Source organism: Petaurus breviceps, unplaced genomic scaffold (genome assembly GCF_028583685.1).
Source record: "Petaurus breviceps papuanus isolate PSGF00001 unplaced genomic scaffold, PetGlider_PUasm1.0 90625, whole genome shotgun sequence".
NCBI lineage: Eukaryota > Metazoa > Chordata > Mammalia > Diprotodontia > Petauridae > Petaurus > Petaurus breviceps.
In genome coordinates, this window is record NW_027187289.1 from 1,453,821 (window position 1) to 1,470,494 (window position 16,674).

The following is a 16,674-nucleotide window of genomic DNA, read 5'->3' on the forward strand; positions in this document are numbered from 1 at the left end:
GCAATTTTTTTTTTTTGCTTTTTGGAGGGCAGTTGGGGTTAAGTGACTTGCCCAAGGTCACATGGCTATTGTGTGTGTGTGTGTGTGTGTGTGTGTGTGTGTGTGTGAAGTGTCTGAGGCCGGATCCAAACCCAGATCTTCCTGACTCCAGGGCCCGTGCTCTATTCACTGTGACACCTAGCCACCCCAGAAGACAAGCAATTTAATATCAGTTATATGTAATGTCATTCAAAACACATTGCCATATTACCCATGTTGCAAAAGAAGATGAAAACAAACAAAAAAGAAAAATAGAGAATGTTTAAAAAAAAGGTATGTTTCAATCAGCATCCAGAGTTCATTAATTTTCTTTCTGGAGGTAGATAACATTTTTTATTCTGAGTCTTTTGATCCAAGTCAATTCCACTGTATTGCTGAGAATAACTAAGTCATTCATGTTTGATCATCATATATGATATTGTTATTGTGTACAATATTCTCCTGATTCTGCTTACTTCACTTTGCATCAATTCACATAAGTCTTTCCAAGTTTTTCTGAAACTATCCTGCTTATTGTTTTTTAAAGTATAATAGTATTTCATCACAATTATGTACCACAACTTGTTCATCCATTCCCTAATTGATGGCCATTCCCTCAATTTCCATTTATTTACCACAACAAAAAGATCTGCTATAAATATTTTTGTACAAATACCTTGCCTTCCTTCATTTTTTTGGCCTCTTTCACTTTTGATTTCCAAACAATATTTTAAAATTAAATCTTATTTCTCTCTCTCTCACTCACTCACACACACACACACACTCTCACACACATATACACATAACTCATACTATACATCTGTTTTATCAGTTCTCTGGAGATAGATAGCACCTTCCTTCATAATCTCTTTTAATTAAATCTATTTTAGCTTTAACTTTGTCTGAGATCATGATTGCTACCCCTGCTTTTTTATCATTAGCTGAAGTATAATAAATTCTACTCCAGCCCTTTCTTTTTACTCTTTGTGCATCTCTCATTTAAAAGTTTTTTTTTTGTAAGCAGTACTGGTTTTTCAACTTACCCTGCTATTTCCATTTTATGTGCGAGTTCATCTCATTTATACTCAAAGTTATAATTACTAATTGTGTATTTCTCTCAGTCCTATTTCCCTCACTTTATCTTTCTCTTCCTCTTTTTTTGTCCTATCCTTCCTCCGATGTAAGTCAAGAAGATTTTTAACCCGGTTTAACCCTGTTTAACCCGGTTCTGATGAAAATAAGGTTTTCACCCTATTCGTTGTCCTTCTCCTCCTGCCCTACGTTGTAGCGGTTCTTCCACTCTCCCCTCGTTTTATTTGATAATTGCTCTAATTTACCACTCCCTATCCAGTATTGCTTTTTACGATCATCCCATTCACACTCAACTCAACTCAATCCCAAGCCTTCTATCTATGTACGCTCTTTCAGATTACCCTCGTAATGATGACATTCTTAAGAGTTTATATAGATAATGTTTTCCCATATAAGAAGTAAATAGTTTGGCCTTATTAACTAAGTCTCTTAGCATTGGTTTCTCATGTTTACTTTATGTTTCTCTTGATTCTTATAGATCAGCTTTTCCACTCAGTTCTGGTCTTTCCTCAAGAATACCTGAAAGTTCTCTAATTCACTAAATATCTTTTTTTTTTTTTAACTTTTGAGATTATACTTAGCTTTGGTGGGTAAGTTATTCTTGGTTGCAAACCTAGCTCCTTTTCTCTTTGGAATATGATGTTTTATGCCCTTCAGTCTTTTAATGTAGAGGCTGCTAAATCTTATGTTATCTTGACTGTAGCTCCACAGTACTTAAATTGTTTCTTTCTAGTTGATTGTAGTATTTTCTCCTTGACCTGGGAGCTTCAAAACTTAGCTATAATGTTCCTGTGAGTTTTCATCTTTTGATCCCTTTCAGGTGGTAATTGGTGGATTTTTTACTTTTTATTTTACCCTCTAGTAACTTCAGAGCAATTTTCCTTAGCAATTTCTTGAAGTATAGTGTCTAGACGCTTTGATTATAACTTTATGGTGGTCCAACAATTCTTAAACTGTTTTTTCTTAGACCTGTTTTCATGTCAGTTTTTCTATACATAATTTTTTTAAAATTTTGTATACACACACACACATATATATTTGAATATTTGATTTTAAAACTTTCAATCCCAGATTCATTCCCTTCCCCCCCTGCCACCCACCCCCACTGGGGAGACAAGCAGTTCAGTATAGGTTGTACATGTGCGGCTAATGCAAAACAATAACATAGTAGATATATTGTAAAAGACTGACTACATTTCCCTCCCACCCGTTCTATTCTCTACTTTGATCCTGTCCCTTTTCAAAACTGGGTGCTTCCAATTCCCCCCCCCCCCCAGCCTGCTCTCCCTTCCATCATCCCCCTCTCATCCCCTTCTCCCCCATTCTCCTGGAGGGTGAGATACCCTATTTAGTGTGTATTTCCCTCCCTCCTCAAGCCAGATTCTATAGGAATAAGGTTGACCCATTCCCTTCTGCCCTCCTATTCTTCCCCTCCATTGCAACCATTTTCCCTTGCCTCTTCTGTATGAGATAGTTTGCCCCAATCTGTCTCTCCCCATCTCCTCTCATTATATTCCTCTCACCTCTCAATTTCACCTTTTAAGTATCATCCCTTCCTGTTAAATTGGTCCCATGCCCTCTATCTATGTATACCTGTAAACATATATACACACATTCACATATGTATTCATATGCCCACATACCCTCATATAAAGATATATATATATATATATATATATATATATATATATATATATATATATATATATATTTCTAATCCCTTCAACTACTGAGAAAAGTTTCATAAGTTACAATTATTGTTTTTCCATGTAGGAATGTTAATAGTTCAGCTTTGATAGGTTCCTTATGATTTCTTTTCCCTGTTTACCTTCTCATGCTTCTCTTGCTTCTTGTATCTGAATGTCAGATTTTCTATTCAACTCTGGTTTTTTCAATAAGAATGCCTGAAAGTCCTGTATTCCACTGAATGACCATATTTTCCCCTGAAACATGATACTCAGTTTTGCTGGGTAGGTGATTGGTTTTAATCCCAGCTCCTTTGCCCTCTGGAATATCACATTCCAAGCCCTTCGATCCCTCAGTGTAGAAGCTGCCAGATCCTGGGTTATCCTGATTGTGTTTCCACAATATTCAAATTGTTTCTTCCTGGCTGCTTGTAATATTCTCTCCTTAATCTGGGAATTCTGGAACCTGGCTATAATATTCCTAGGAGTTTTCTTTTTGGGATCTTTTTCAGGAGGTGATCGGTGGATTCTTTCAACCTCTATTTTGCCCTCTCGTTCTAAAACATCAGGGCAGTTTTCTTTGAGAACTTCCTGAAGGATGCTTTCTAGGTTCTTACTTTGGTCATGGCTTTCAGGTAGTCCAATAATTTTTAAATTATCTCTCCTGGATCTATTTTCCAGGTCAGTGGTTTTTCCCATGAGATATTTCACATTGCCTTCTATTCTTTCATTTGTTTGGATCTGTTTGACAGCATCTTGATTTCTCATAAAGTCATTAGCTTCCATTTGCTCCAATCTAATTCTGAAGCAATGATTTTCCTCAGTGAGCTTTTGAGATTCTTTTTCCATCTGGCAAATTCGACTTTTTAAGGCATTCTTCTCCTCATTGCCTTTTTGAGCCTCCTTTGCCATTTGAGTCAGTCTGTTTTTTAAGGTATTATTTTCTTCAGTCAGGCTGTTGACTCTCATTTCATAATTTTCTTGCATTGTTCTCATTTCTCTTCCCAGTTTTTCCTCCACTTCTCTTATTTGCTTCTTAAGGTCCTCTATGGCCTATAACCAGCTTGTATTTTCCTTTGTAGCTTTTGGTGTAGGAGTTCTGACTTCACTGTTTTCCACCTGTTCCATGCCTTGCTCCTTCTTATCCCCAAAATAGGAGTGTAATGTTGGAATCTTCTGTCTGCTTTGTTTCCTCTGCCTGCTCATTTTGCCACTCAATTATTTGACTTTTGGGCTTTTTGCCACAGTAGGACTCTGCCACCAGACAGGGGAGTTTTCGTCCCAAATGCTGGGGTTTTCTCAGCTGCCGGAGGTATTAGATGGGTGCCCTCTCTGAGGTCTCCACACACTCTGGCAAGCTGGACACACACCCCAGGACCTCCACCCTAGACTGCAATCCAGATCCAAGCAGGTTAAAGCAAGAGCGATTACCCCTCAGACTGGTGCTTGGTCCCCCTACACTCTGCAGGCCAGGAGCTGAAGCTGCCAAGTGGTGGTGGCTGTGCTGCAGCCCTCAGTGGCTTTTCACCCTCGGTGCAAGAGCCAAGCACCTGGCGCTGGCAGGCCGTGCTGGCGTCTCAGCGGTTTCTCGGCCCGGGGGTAAAAGCCATGCACTCCCACTTACTGGTCCCAAAGGCCAGACTGCACTGGCCTCTCACCTTGTCCTTCGCATCTGTGTATTGATAAATCTGGAAAAGGCCACAGCTGTTGCTGATCTGGAGTCCCTCTGGCTGGCGGCTGGTCAGGCCCGCCTTGGGGCTAAAGCCTCAGCATGGTGCTGGGCTCGGCTCCCAGAGCGCTGCGCTGGCCGATTCCTGCCGGGCTGTCCTCAGTGGGAGGTTAGTTTCTCTGTGTCATTTTGTGGGTTCTGCAGCTCCAAAGTTTGTTTAGAGTCCCCTTTTTACATGGGTTGGGGAGGGTGGAAGCTGGAGCCGCGGGAAGGTCTTGCTTCTACTCTGCCATCTTTGCTCCGCCCCCATGTCAGTTTTTCTAATGAGATGTTTCACATTCTCTTTTATTTTTCATTCTTTTGATTTTGTTTTATTATTTCTTAGTGTGTGGTAAAGTTGTTAGCATCCCCTTTCCTAGGTCTAATTTTTAAGGAGTTATTTTCTTCTGTAAGTTTTTGGATCTCTTTCCAATTCATTGGTTTCCTTTTCATAATTCTCTTGATTGTCTTGCATTACTCTTCCCCCCTCCCTGCCAATTTTCCCTCAACTTCTCTTATCTTATTTTTGCAGTCCTTTTTATACTCTTCAAAGAACTCTTTTTGGGCTTGTGACCATTTAACATTTTTCTTTGAATTAGAAGCAGCTGTTTTGACTTCACTGTTTTCTTCTGAGTTTGAACTCTGATCTTCTCTATTACCATAGAGGCTATCTAGGGTCAGGTTATTTCTCTTTTGCTTGCTTATTCTTTTTTTAATGGCTTATTTCTTGGTTGTTAACTTTATATTTGAGTTGGACTCAAGGTGTGAAGGATGTCTCAAGCTTCAGGTTTTTTGTGGTGTTGTTTTCTGAACAATGTCTGGGTGCCTGACCTCAGGTACTCCTCTCTCCCTTTAAGCTTTGACTAGGGACACTGTCACCTGGAACTCTCTTACTCCCTGCAGTTCCTTTGGTGGCTACAAATTCTGCCCTGGAACTGAAACCAGGAACTTTGTTCTCCTACTAGTAACCACAGTCACATCAGCATGTATTTGATTTACTTATCCACAGACACAGTCTCAGACTGTGTCTGGTCAGTTGTACCTAGACTCCAACTCCAGGGAATATTCTATCCTATTTTTTTCCTTTGATTTCACATGACTATAGAGTAATCCTGAGTTACTCAAATTGGTGATCGTTCAAATTTTGAAGGTCTTTCTCCTGGCTTCTTACAATTAACAAATTGTTAGGCATCAAAATTATAAAATTGAATCATTACATGCCTTTACATTTTCAACATGGCATTGTTCTCTGATAACAGTCTGTATATTAGATCAGTCATTTATTTATCTATATTCAAAAGTTTTGGTTAGTTTTCTTTGATGATGAAATTATCCCTGTGCATCCTGTCTTTCAAGGTAGTTTCTTTGGCTTGAAATAGAATTAATCTATTATTTTAAACTATTTTCCTTTTGATTCTCTTCTGGCATATTTTTTTCTACTTCCATATTTTTGTGTTCTGAATCTATTATTCCCTCATTAAAAACTTCTATTTTTTAAGATTAAAAATAGCATGGCATAAGGGACAGAAAACTGATTTTGAAGCCAGAAAAATGTTGGTTTAAGTTCTGTTGCCTGACACAATGACTGACTGTGTGATGCTGTCATATCATATAACTGTTTAGTGTTCTAGACATCTAAGACTGTAAGTTGTAAAGAAGGTGCTGACTTGCATGGATGGATGAAGTTCCTCACCCAGGTGTTCCCTGTACTAATGCTATCACAGATCAAAGTCCTTATTCTAACACCTATTTTTAGGATAAACACTTCTTTATCTTTTTAAATTCTGCATTGAGAACAGAACTGTTTCTGACTTAATTTCATTCCTAATGCATCTAAAAACTGTATTTTTCTATGATTACTATAGAGGATGCAGAATTCTTTCCTTCGTCAGGGATTTTGGTTCTTTTCTTTTAATTGTAGAATACTTGTTCATTGGGTTCTGTCCTCTCATTAAATTTTTGTCATTTTTCTTGATGAGTCTCTTGGTTTGTCGTAAGACAGGAGAAAGGGACATCCAGTGGTAAAGACAGTGAGTACGGATGCAGGCTTTTGGAAGTCGCCAATTTCACAACCATATAAGAAAAAAGGAAGGAGTGCTAAAAGTATCAGTCTAATAGGAATGTCAGTTTGCTTAACAACAAAACAGGTTTCAGGAGACCATAAAGGAAGGGGAGCACAGAATATAGGAAAGTTAGGGCTGACACAAATGGAGATGAGTTCCTTTGAAGTACCAAGAACTTCCTTTTGCTTTTTATTTTCTTTTTGTTTTCTATATACATTTGGTCATCTTATCTAATTTCATAGAGTAATCCATTGGTATTGTAATCATATTGAATAGTTCATAGAATCTCATTTGGGAAGAGGGGGGGAGGCTATGAGGTCTACCAGTGTTCCTTACTAATATCACTTAGGGATTTAGATTGAGAATGGGAATCTTAACTAATAAAATAGGGATTGTAATCCTATTACTGCTTTAAAAAATGAGTAAATGATGTAGGATTGACTGGTAAAAAAATAACAGTAGGAGTTGGATATTTAAGGAGGTGATATAACTTGCCTCAGTCCACAAAATAAATTGTAGTTTTTCTCCCTGAATAAATATAGCAAAAAGATAGTAGAAATTGGAGAATGAGAAAAACATCTTTAAAAGAGGGAGCTCATTTGGTAAATGAATTAAACAATCTCCTGGTTTAACTAGTACTTCTCTATCTACTTTTCTATTGAAAGGGACACCAAAGAGAGCATTTCTGTGGTGCCTTTCATCTCTAAAGTTCTATAGTTCAATCATTCAGTTGTTTGTCTTAAGTAACAGAAGGTCAAATCAGTGATCCTAGCAGGAAGTAAATATATATAGAAAAGGAATAAGTCTTGTAAATGTTTATATCAAAAGAAAACAGTCTAACTTTAAACTTTAGAACAATTTTAAAAATGCATATGCTATGTGTGAGAATGAATACATGAACAGTAGTGCTGATTAAACTATAAAACAATTTTAAAAGAGTCAGATGGGTAAAATATGCACCATCTTAACCATGGGAAAATAACAAACAAAATCTGGTGATGAGCTAGTATCTACATGCCTTTTGAAATTAGTTCTAGTAAACAGATATATTCCTTTGCATGTTCTTTGAAGTTTTTTTTTTTTTTAAGTAAAGTGATCAGATAATTGGATTGGTGAAATTCATGAAAGCTGAGTTTTTGTTCCAGTTCAGCCAACTAACTAGCTGTGTGTCCTTGGGAAAATCATCTCACTTCTGATCCTCAATTTCCTTATTTATTTTAGAATGGATTAGGTTAGGAAATCTCTAAGGTCCCTTCCAAGTCAAAAGCTCTGTCATTCTGTGCCAAAATGTATGTTTCCATTCCAAAAAGAGATCAAATCTAGTTATGTTATGTCAGACAAAAACCAATTTTTGCACCTGTTTCTCACTTCCTCATTTCTAATAGACCAAGAAAATAATAAATGTGTTATCCAAGACACATTTTAGGCCTGGAAGATTAAGTGACAGCTTGATAAGTTAGCCCTGTTCAGAGAGTGGAAATGAGATGATTACTGTGTAATCTGGGCTTTTGTTTTTACTTCTTGAGAAATAACACACACAAAATCTTCAAAATGAACTTGTCCTTTAGGATACTAAATTGAGTTCTTTTCTATGTTGATCAGTATTCGAAATAGTGTAATTCCTATTGTGACTATGGCAGAAATAAGTGATGTAAGAGTAAAAGGGGGCTACACTCTTTTTTCTTCTTAATTTTAAGCATAATTGGTATATTTGTCTTTCTCTTGATTGCTGAGCAAAGCTGGCCTAGCTTTGCAAGTAAATAGTACCAAGTAAAGAGTTGTAAATGTGGGAGTGGATAAAGTTTGGAATCTAACTGCCGCTCATGTTCATTGAACATATTCTAGTAGGCACCCTTAACCCTGTGACATTTTAAAAAAAATTGATGTTTTCTGTTTCTGACATCACCATAGTATCACATATATTTATTCTTCTCTCTCCTGAGAGCCATCCAATATGACAAACAATTCTTTGGGGTTTTTTTTTTTTGAAAGGAAGAAAATCAGGGTAACATCAATACATTGAGAAAGGTTGAAAATATTTTTGTAGTAACTGTGGACCTCCAGCCTCTACAAAGATGTGGATTAGGGATGTCCTCTCATATTTCTGTGCTCAAGTCTTGCTGGATCTTTATATGATCTTTTGTTACATTTACTTTTGATTTTTTGGTATGTAATTCTTTCCATTTATGTTTTTTGTGATTACTGTGTATATTGTTTTCTTATCCCTGCTTAAGTTACTGTGCCTCAGTTCATATAGATCTTTTCATAGTTTTCTGTATTGATTCCATACATAATCTTATATAGTACAGTAGTATTCCATTACATTCATGTCTCACAATTTGTTTAGCCATTCCCTGGTCAATGGGCATCTACTTTGTTTCCAATTCTTAGCAATCACAAAAAGTTCTGCTATAAATATTTTGGAGTGTGTGGGGACTTTTCTTATGAATTACTTCTTTGGGGGTATAAACTCAGTAATAGAGTCTTTGGTTCAAAGGGTATAGAAATTTTAATTACTTTATTTGCAAAATTCCAAATTGCTTTCCAAAATGGTTGGACCATTTCCTATCTCTACCAACAATGTATTAGTATGCCTATTTTCCCACAACCCCTTTAACATTGACTGTTGCCATTTTTTTGACATTTTTGCCAATTTGCAGCAACCCTGTGGCATTTGTCTAGGCTTCTCTGAGGATACTTTATGACTAAACCCAGGAGTGGAACAAAAGAAATAGAAGTTATTTAATTCTCTCAACTTCTTTTTTTATTGCTTCCCCCCTGACCTTGGTTGACAAATTAGCAATCAGGATTTTGTAAATGAACACTTAGTTTTGTAATACAAACCACATTACATTAAACTATAGAAGCCCTCCATCTACTTGTACTATTTTTAGGGAGGAATAGGACCCACACACTTAAATTTTCTATTCATTAACATGTTTGCCAGACTACTCTTCACTACCATCTTATTCTAAGATTATTAGGATTCTCTTTTGCCTTTCTTTGCATGTCCTCGAACAATGCCTGCCACTTTAAAAATTGCCTATTAACTGGCTATTTGCCTTGCATGAGAATCCTGAAATAATTTTGTTCTACTTTAGCAAGTAACTAACACCCAGAAGTGGGATAGGGTTGGGAATGGCTCATTGGCCATCTAAAGCAAAACTATAGGGTCTGCTAACAGTAAAGAAAAATACAATAATAATAGTTACACAGTACAGTAGGATTTTCAAAACTCTTTACATACAAAGGCATTGGAGCCGTGGGGGAGCAAGGGAATTGGGAGTGGTCATAGGGTGATCCAGAGAGAAGTGGGAGGTTTCTGTTCTGGATGTGCCTCTGTGTGTGTGTTTCCATGTCCTAACTTATTCAAAGTTGTAGAGCCAAGAGAGTGGCAGAATTGGAATGAAGAAACACAGGTCTTCCAATTCCAAGTCCACTATACTGTGCTTCCTCTTACAACTGGAATGCTCATTTTTAGAACTAGAAACCTATTTGGCATGATTGAATTTCTGCTTCCTATGGTTGCCTTTAAGAGCTAAATCATTTTCTTCTCAAATGTATACTGTGACAGATTTCTTATAGTCCCTGTTCATCTTTCTTCTGCCCTATGCATTTATTTCGGTGCTCAGCCTAATAAAAGGGTGAAAGAAGTAAAATGAGGAAAGATCTTCTGTTAATAGGATAAGGGACTACATCCAACAACTGGATTTATCATTATGATTTCTTGTAATATAGTAAATTCTTTTCTCTTCATGGAAGTTTAATTACATTGTGAAAGCTTTCAACTATAACTTGTTTTCTGCTTTTGAAGATTGTACTTTTTATTTTTAAAAAGCAATTATTGAAATCCTATAGATTTTTTTATTCCATCTTTGATGAAACTAATAACGTAGATTTGGATAAAGTCTTTTAATGTCAGCATGGCCAAAAAGCTATGTGGTTGGCATCAGTGTACTAATGCATCAAAAGAAAGGAGTTCTGTTTTAAAATTAAAGTCACATAATAAAAGGGATGGGAAATGAGACCTTCTGAGAATGCTAATGCAATACTACCATTTCTCTTTTTGATTGTGTGCTAGAGGCATAATGGGGGAAATGGCCTGTCACAGGCTGACGACAGTCTTTGTTATCTCCTGGTTTTCTTTTTCAGGTGCTGCTGTAGGTGTGCCTGCAACTCCTAGAAAGTGAGTCCTTCAGGGGATGTTAGTGTACCTCATATATACCTTTAATGTGTTTTGGCTAAGAATGACTGTAATTCCAAAACCAACTCTTTACAGTCACGTAAGTGGTAGGATAGCCTCATACAGGCATTTTCCACTAAGAATATCCACAGGCAGGCAAAGGTAAAGGGCACAGATGAAGGCTTGACCTTTGAACATCTTTAGCTTATTGAAGTTTATCTGAAATATACCTAGATCCAAACTGAACAGGGAGGAGCAATTAGAATAAGCTACCTCCCTTCTCTTTGGAAAGCAATAATATTAAGGGCAAAGTCCCCCACGAACCCTATTTGCTTTGTTTTACATTTGGTGGGATGAACAGACACTTTATTTGACTTTTAAAATACTCTTTTAAAGCTTTGGAAGAACACTGGACTCAAAGTTATAAGGCCTGCATTAAAGTATTGGCTCTGCCATTGACTTACTACCGTGTTTCCCCGATAATAAGACACTGTCTTATTAATTTTTTGGACAGAAAAACACCAGAGGGCTTATTTTCAGGGGAGGGCTTATTTTAATGAACATTGACAGCAATTTTAATAAACAGGTAAATGTGAACAAAAAAATGTACCTTTATTCAATAAGCAAATCACTGGGGAAGAACAGGATGATGCGCTCACTGCTGCAGCTCTGATTGGATGCAGCTTGGAGCGTGGCGTGCGTTGGGGGGGGGACGGTGCATACAGAGGGTACCGTAATGTAGCGTGTAGCACAGGGGATCACCCTCACTACAGTAGCAATCTCAATAGGGCTAATTTTCGGGGGAGGGCTTATTTTAGAGGAATCTTACACAGTAAGGGGAGGGCTTATTTTCGGGATAGGTCTTATTATCGGGGAAACACGGTATGTCACATTAGTAGGCAAGTCATTTCTCTCTGGGTGTTATTTTCCTCATCTGTAAAATAAAAAGTTTGAACTATGGGCTACCTAAAGCTCTCTGCTCTGACCTTCCCCGAATCCATGTTTTGGAAAATTAAGCACTACAAAGAAATTACAACCTTATTTTACCTTCTTTTCTTTGGCTGTAAAATGAAAAAACTGGGTTAGATTCTTATTGTCCTAGCTCCGAAATTCTGGTTCTATGACTTCCATAGTAAAGTTTTTCAGTATGAAATTCAGTGTGCTAGGGAAGATAAATGAGAACACCACACTTCAAATTTAAACAAAGCACTCATTTTCATTGATAATCTTGTGGTCCCCACATTTACATCATCATGCTGAAGTATGTAAGTACTGGGTAAGTAAAGTTAGGCAAGAGCAGTGTGTGAATCTACTTTCTTACTTATATGAAGTAAAGCAGTAGATGATAGACAGATGTTAAATTTTGTGTGCCTACCAAGCAGATCCTTCTCCAGCCTGTTTGAGGAAAGTTTGGGTTGTTTTTTTTTTGAGCCACTCAATAAAATAGAACTTCCTTTCCCTCCAAATGAAACAAAATGTTTTTTATCACTACCTGTAGAAATTAGTGAATATCCATTCATACTGTTTTGATGGTTCAGTAGATAGAGTGCTGGGCCTGAAGATTCCTATTCCTGAGTTCAAATTTGATCTCAGACATGTACTAAGCTGTGTAACCCTGGGTAAGTCACTTAACCCTGTTTGCCTCAGTTTCCTTCTCTGTAAAATGAGCCAGAGAAGAAAATGGCAAACCACTCCAGTATTTTTTGCCAAAAAAAACCCCCAAATGCAGATTTTAAATGAGTTGGGCTTGACTGGAAAATGAATGAATATCACTGTTTTGTTTGTAAATAAAAACTTAATAGTCAAAGGGAAGTTGATTCCCCCAGTAATAACCAACCTTGGTCTTTCACATTTTGTTTTGTTTTTGTTATTGTCTTACTCAAAAACTCCTAGTAAAGTGATAGGGATTTTGGTTGCTACTTAATGTCTTTGAATAGTTAGGGCATTCTTTAATCAAGTAACTGTAATTTCTTTAAGACTAAATGAATACGGGCCGGCTAGGTGGCACAGTGAATAGAGCCCTGGCCCTGGAGTCAGGAGGACCTGAGTTCAGATTTGGCCTCAGACACAACACACACACATACACAAACTAGCCGTGTGACCTTGGGCAAGTCACTTAACCCCAACTGCCCTCCAAAAAGCACTCACCAAAAAAAAAAGACTAAATGAATACTCACTTAGGTGAAAAAGAAAATCAGGCATTGGTCTATATAGCATCTTAAAGTACTTCCAACACACAAAAATCAAGCATTGTCTTTTCTATATAATTGCATGTTTAACTTTCTTCTTGGCTTAAAGCTTTGCATATTCCTATATTACTTTGCTGGGCCACTTGTGAACAATGTTATTGATACAGATTCTTATCAAGCAATCTTAATTTCAGGGAATCTTATAGTTAATAGAATGCAAAACCATAGGAGAAGAGGAAAAACCAGTAGATCTTTTTTGTTTAAGGAATTTGGTGTGTAAGAACTATTTTCCTCATTTATGCTCTGTTAGTAAGAGGTTCTGTTGTGTTAAATCATAATATTGTTAAGGATGTATCTGACCTTGAGGAAAAAGTTAATGGATTAATCACACCATGAAAAATAACGTATGGACAGCCTGAATGTTGTATTGGAATCCTTGAAATATTAAATGAGCCAGAGGGAAGTTTCAGTGTGTTTTATGGGGAAATTAGGCTTCTTGTTTGGTTGGTGTTAGAAAAAAAAGTCAAAATTTATAAATTTATTTTTGTAAGTTAATCATCAGATTTTAGAGCCAGAAGGAAACCTAGAGATCATCTAGTCCAAACTTGTTATTTTATAGTGGAGAAAAATGAATCTTAGGTTAAACTACTTATCAAAGCCAGTTGGTTGCAAAGACCTGACTCTAAGCTGGTTTTCCTTGTATTTTCAGTACAATATTTTTTGTATTATACTACATTACTTTTATTTGTGTTTAATTGCATGTATGGCTTTAATCTTTGATGATTTAAAATTTTTCTATGAATAGAAAAGTCTTATTTCTCTATGGAGAGACCTTAGATGATTTGTGAGAGTAAGTTTAGAGCTACTCACTGTTTCAAATATTGGTCACTGGACTAGTATTTATTAAGCTTCTACTAGGTACTAAATACTGAGGATACAAAAGACAAAAAAAATCCCTTTAGGTTAAGGAGCTCACAATCTAATAAGGGACACAACATGCAGACAACTACATAGAAACAAGATACATACAGGATCTAAACTGGAGATAATCTCAGAAGGAAGTCGCTAAGATTATAGAGGGAAAGCCTTTTTACAGAGGGTGAGACTTGAAAGAAGTCAGAGAAGTTAGGGACAGAGATGTGGAGAGAAAATGTCAGGCAAGTGGGACAATCTGTTTAAACAATGGGAAGTGGGAGTTGGGAGTTAGGAGATTATGTCTTATCAGTAGATAGAGTATTGTGTGTAAGGAATGGCAAGGAGGCCTGTGTCACTAGGTTAACCTGAGTTTGTGGAGGGGAGAAAAGTATATGAATCCTGAAAAGACAGGTAGGGGATAGTAAGGAGGACTCAAAAAGCCAAACAGTGGTTTTTACTTTTGATCACTGAGCTGATAGGAAGGAGTGGGGTAATATAGTCAGATCTGTGTTTCAGTAAAATCATTTTAGTAACTTGATGGAAAAGTGGGCAAAGCCTTGAGGCAGAGAGACCCAGTATCAAGCTGCTGCAATAGACCTGATGATAAAGGCTTGTTTCAGGATGGTTGTGGTAACAAGGGAGAAAAGGGAGGCTCTCTCTGAGATGTTAAAAAGGTAAAATCAAGACTTGATAACTGATTGGATTTAGGAGGTCAGAGTATTTTTTTCTCTGACATTATTTTTAGTAACCTCTTCTGTTCTCTCAATTTATAGAATTGTGTGATATGTATTTCACAACATAAATGAACATGCAGGAGTTACAATAATAGCAGTAACTCACATTTACATAATATTTCAAAGTTTGATAAATACATTCATTTGTTATCTTTTATTTATTTCACTTATTAATTCATATATTAAATTCTATATTTTATAGGAAAACATTTTCATAAAGCATACATTAATATAAAATATGCAATATATATTATATACATCTTATTTATTTTTATATATTTTATTCTCAAGCCTCACGACAACCCTGTGAAATAGGGGCTACAATTATCTCCACTTTATAGATGAGGAAACTGAGGCTCAGAAAGGTTAGCTTGTATGTCCAGGGGAAAACCTAAGAAGTATTTGAAGTGAATTTCAGCCCAAGTCTCCTTGACACCAAATCCAGTGCTTTATTCATTGAAACCAGGTGTGTTGTTGATTGTCGGGATGTATATAAGAAGGCTTATGTGATTAATTTTAAAATGAATCATAGATCATAGGAATAAAATTTAAAATAATTGTGAGTTTTTTATATCTAGTATTGATTTTAGTATTTAATGTTATGTTTTCTAATTTAAATTGCCTACCACTTTTCTGGATGATAATTTATAACACAATATTTATTTAAAAGATAGCCTTAAGGTTTTAACAAAATCAGCACGGAAATATTGAAGCAATAATATTGATATCAAATGGTCTATTTCATGTATGTGTGTGTGTATATACACACACACACATATATATTTAAACTTCCTTAATTTGGATGGTGTTTAGTAAGAATTACTTAGTGAAAATTACTAATGTAAACACAAGTTCCCAGCAGAGGGTGAGAAGAAACTTTTTAAATACCTTAAAACATGTAAATAACATGCTAATTGCAAATTATTTGTATGTATTAAACAGACTAGGCAAGACATCTACTGTTTAAGGCTTTGTCACAGATAATTAATCACAGATATAACTAACTGTCCCTTCCCCACCAATAGTAATTCACAACCAAGTTATATAACTGTCAGTTATACACAAACAGAATTGTTCACTTAGGTAGTAGCTCCAGGAAAGACTAGTGTTTATTACTTTACATTTGATATGTGCGTACAGCTCTGAATATGCGTGTGTATCCACACACATATATCACATTTACTGTTTATTGTCCATCTAACTTTGAAAATAAATAAGTCAGTTTTAAACTTTTAGTGAAGGAAAATGTTTTTGTTCGTGCATCCTTTTTTCATTAGGAAAAATGGAAGCACAAATTTTTTGTTATTAGCCCTTGCAGTGTCCCAGTTCTGAGTTTTCTAGTTATTTTTTTAACTTAGTGGTGATTCTGCAAGACTGTTTGAATTTCCTTTTTAAAAAAAAATACTCTTTTTTTTTTTTCAATTAACAAGCATTTATTCTCTCCCTTTCCTTTTCCCCTCTCTCTTTCTCCCTCCTCACCCCAAATTGGCCATGTCTAAAAATATTTCTCATATCACCTTCCTGTCAAGAACGTAGCATACCTGACCTGGTACCATGAGTTGGTCTCTGCATTGATCAGAGATCTGAAGTTTTTCAAGGCTGTTGCCTTTTACAGTATTTTAATAGAATAAATTGTTCTCCTGGTTCTGCTCACTTCACTCTGTATCAGTTCAGCCATATGTAGCAGCAAGCACCCCAAGCGTCCTCAGGGTTTGCAGCTACCACAGGTTCTTAGATCTGCTTTGTTAAAGGAAAGCAACTCAAAATGGGTTAACAAGCTTACTTTAATCAGTCAGACATATATCGTTTACCTTGTTCAGGAGAAAAGCTCAGCACCCTGAACCTCAAAGTATGCAGGCATAATTATCAAGACAGAAACATCAAGTAGACAGATTTCCAAACTGTCCAACCATTACATCCATACCCAGTCAACATCTGGGTTTCCACATTCTGGGTTTTTCAAAGCCGGGGGACTCTCAACAACGGCTTCCCAGAATTCAGATCAAATCACAGAACATTTCTCAAAGTGAGTCCCAAAATAAAGCTACACATCAGGGCTTATATAGCCTTCTCCTGGCTCAGAGAAT

The 16,674-nt window shown here is 36.5% G+C and overlaps 1 protein-coding gene across 3 annotated transcripts in view; it reads left to right on the forward strand.

The window, feature by feature from the left end:
- The window catches only part of FARP1 (FERM, ARH/RhoGEF and pleckstrin domain protein 1), a 334,579-nt gene that overhangs the window by 13,315 nt on the left and 304,590 nt on the right, over positions 1 to 16,674 (forward strand). Inside the window, exon 2 of one of the 3 annotated variants that reach the window (XM_069064153.1) lies at positions 10,719 to 10,752. The exons of the other annotated variants lie outside the window; for them this stretch is intronic. The gene's annotated coding sequence lies outside the window, so the exon portion shown is untranslated. The remainder of the gene's footprint in view (positions 1 to 10,718; positions 10,753 to 16,674) is intronic. 3 annotated transcript variants of the gene reach the window in all.